The sequence below is a fragment of the Lolium perenne genome, chromosome 3 (genome assembly GCF_019359855.2).
Source record: "Lolium perenne isolate Kyuss_39 chromosome 3, Kyuss_2.0, whole genome shotgun sequence".
NCBI classification, from domain to species: domain Eukaryota; kingdom Viridiplantae; phylum Streptophyta; class Magnoliopsida; order Poales; family Poaceae; genus Lolium; species Lolium perenne.
Window position 1 is genome coordinate 226,772,679 of NC_067246.2, and position 4,037 is coordinate 226,776,715.

Sequence of the window (4,037 nt, forward strand, 5' to 3'; positions counted from 1 at the left end):
ATCATAGCAATAGTTAACTTCATAATCTACAAGAGATCACAATCATAGCCTACGCCAAGTACTACACGATGCACACACTGTCACCATTACACCGTGCAGGAGGAATAAACTACTTTAATAACATCACTAGAGTAGCACACAGATAAATTGTGATACAAAACACATTGCAATCATAAAGAGATATAAATAAGCACTTCACTATACCATTCATAACAACGAATAAGTATTCTGTGAAATATAGCCTAAGAGACCCACACGGTGCACACACTGTCACCTTTACACACGTGGGACAAGGAGTCTCCGGAGATCACATAAGTAAAATCCACTTGACTAGCATAATGACATCTAGATTACAAGCATCATCATATGAATCTCAATCATGTAAGGTAGCTCATGAGATTATTGTATTGAAGTACATAGGAGAGAGATTAACCACATAGCTACCGGTATAACCCTTAGCCTCGATGGAGAACTACTCCCTCCTCATGGGAGACAGCAGCGTTGATGAAGCTGGCGGTGGTGTCGATGGAGAAGCCTTCCGGGGGCACTTCCCCGTCCCGGCGGCGTGCCGGAACAGAGACTCCTGTCCCCCAGATCTTGGCTTCGCGATGACGGCGGCTCTGGAAGGTTTCTCGTACCGTGGCTTTTCCGTCTCGAGGTTTTAGGTCAGGGACCTTTAAATAGGCGAAGAGGCGGAGTCGGAAGGCTGACGGGGTGGTGACACAATAGGGGGGCGCGGCCCAGGCCCTGGCCGCGCCGCCCTATCATCTGGTGGCCCTGTGGCCCCCCCCCCAGCTGGCTCTCGGGTGTTCTGGAAGCTTCGTGAAAAAATAGGATGCTGGGCATTGATTTCGTCCAATTCCGAGAATATTTCCTTACTAGGATTTCTGAAACCAAAAACAGCAGAAAATAGGAACTGGCACTTCGGCATCTCGTCAATAGGTTAGTTCCGGAAAATGCATAAAAACGATATAAAGTGTGAACAAAACATGTAGGTATTGTCATAAAACTAGCATGGAACATAAGAAATTATAGATACGCTTGAGACGTATCAAGCATCCCCAAGCTTAGTTCCTACTCGCCCTCGAGTAGGTAAACGATAACAATGATAATTTCTTAAGTGACATGCTACCAACATAATCTTGATCAACATTATTGTAAAGCATATGAGATAAATGCAGCGATTCAAAGCAATGATGAAGACAATGAGTAAACAACTGAATCATATAGCAAAGAATTTTCATGAATAGTACTTTCAAGACAAGCATCAATAAGACTTGCATAAGAGTTAACTCATAAGCAATAAATTCTTAGTAGAAGGCATTGAAGCAACACAAAGGAAGATTAAGTTTTAGTGGTTGCTTTCAACTTGTAACATGTATATCTCATGGATAGTTGTCAATGCAAAGCAATATAACAAGTGCAATAAGCAAGCATGTAAGAATCAATGCACAGTTAACACAAGTGTTTGCTTCTAAGATAGAGAGAAATGGGTAAACTGACTCAACATAAAAGTAGAAGAATGGCCCTTCGCAGAGGGAAGCATTGATTGCTATATTTGTGCTAGAGCTTTGGTTTTGAAAACAAGAAACAATTTTGTCAACGGTAGTAATAAAGCATATGCATTATGTAAATTATATCCTACAAGTTGCAAGCCTCATGCATAGTATACTAATAGTGCCCGCACCTTGTCCTAATTAGCTCGGATTACCTGGATTATCATCGCAATACATATGTTTTAACCAAGTGTCACAAAGGGGTACCTCTATGCCGCCTGTACAAAGGTCTAAGGAGAAAGCTCGCATTGGATTTCTCGCTTTTGATTATTCTCAACTTAGACATCCATACCGGGACAACATAGACAACAGATAATGGAGTCCTCTTTAATGCATAAGCAATTAGCAACAATTAATGTTCTCATATGAGATTGAGGATACTTGTCCAAAACTGAAACTTCCACCATGATTCATGGCTTTAGTTAGCGGCCCAATGTTCTTCTCTAACAGTATGCATGCTCTAACCATTCAACTAGTGGTAAATCTCCCTTACTTCAGACAAGACGGACATGCATAGCAACTCACATGATATTCAACAAAGTGTTGATGGCGTCCCCAGAAACATGGTTATCGCACAACAAGCAACTTAATAAGAGATAAAGTGCATAAGTACATATTCAATACCACAATAGTTTTTAGGCTATTTGTCCCATGAGCTATATATTGCAAAGATAAAGAATAGAAATTTAAAGGTAGCACTCAAGCAATTTACTTTGGAATGGCGGAGAAATACCATGTAGTAGGTAGGTATGGTGGACACAAATGGCATAGTGTTTGGCTCAAAGATTTGGATGCACGAGAAGTATTCCCTCTCAATACAAGGCTTAGGCTAGCAAGGTTATTTGAAACAAACACAAGCATGAACTGGTACAGCAAAACTCACATAAGAACATATTGCAAGCATTATAAGATTATACATTGTCTTCCTTGTTGTTCAAACACCTTTACCAGAAAATATCTAGACTCTAGAGAGACCACTCATGCAAACCAAATTTTAACAAGCTCTATGTATTTCTTCACTAATAGGTGCAGAGTATATGATGCAAGAGCTTAATCATGAGCACAACAATTGCCAAGTATCGAGTTATTCAAGACATCATACCAATTACTACATGTAGCATTTTCCGTTTCCAACAACATAACAATTAACGAAGCAGTTTCAACCTTCGCCATGAACATTAAAAGCTAAGAACACATGTGTTCATATGAACCAGCGGAGCGTGTCTCTCTCCCACACAAGGATGAACTTATTCAAACAAAAACAAAAACAAACAGACGCTTCAAGTAAAGTACATAAGATGTGACCGAATAAAAATATAGTTTCAAGAGAAGAAACCTGATAAGTTGTCGATGAAGAAGGGGATGCCTTGGGCATCCCCAAGCTTAGATGCTTGAGTCTTCTTAAAATATGCAGGGATGAACCACGGGGGCATCCCCAAGCTTAGACTCTTCACTCTTCTTGATCATAGTATATCATCCTCCTCTCTTGACCCTTGAAAACTTCCTCCACACCAAACTCGAAACAAACTCATTAGAGGGTTAGTGCACAATCAAAAATTTCACATGTTCAGAGGTGACACAATCATTCTTAACACTTCTGGACATTGCCCAAAGCTACTGGAAGTTAATGGAACAAAGAAATCCATCCCACATAGCAAAAGAGGCAATGCGAAATAAAAGGCAGAATCTGTCAAAACAGAACAGTCCGTAAAGATGAATTTTAAAGTGGCACCAGACTTGCTCAGATGAAAATGCTCAAACTGAATGAAAGTTGCGTACATATCTGAGGATCACGCACGTAAATTGGCAGATTTTTCTGAGTTACCTACAGAGAATTCTGCCCAGATTCGTGACAGACAGAAATCTGTTTCTGCGCAGTAATCCAAATCTAGTATCAACCTTGCTATCAAAGACTTTACTTGGCACAACAATGCAATAAAATAAAGATAAGGAGAGGTTGCTACAGTAGTAACAACTTCCAAGACTCAAATATAAAACAAAGTACTGTAGTAAAAAAAACACATGGGTTATCTCCCAAGAAGTTCTTTCTTTATAGCCATTAAGATGGGCTCAGTAATTTCAATGATGCACTCGCAAGAAATAAGAGTTGAAACAAAAGAGAGCATCAAAAAGCAAATTCAAAACACATTTAAGTCTAACATGCTTCTTATGCATAGGAATCTTGTAAATAAACAAGTTCATGAAGAGCAAAGTAACAAGCATAGGAAGATAAAACCAGTGTAACTTCAAAAATTTCAGCATATAGAGAGGTGTTTTAGTAACATGAAAATTTCTACAACCATATTTTCCTCTCTCATAATAACTTTCAGAGGCATCATGAACAAACTCAACAATATAAGTATCACATAAAGCATTCTTATTCACATGCATAAAATTATTACTACTCCCAACATAAGCATAGTCATTCTTATTAATTGTAGTGGGAGCAAATTCAACAAAGTAGCTATCATTATTATTCTC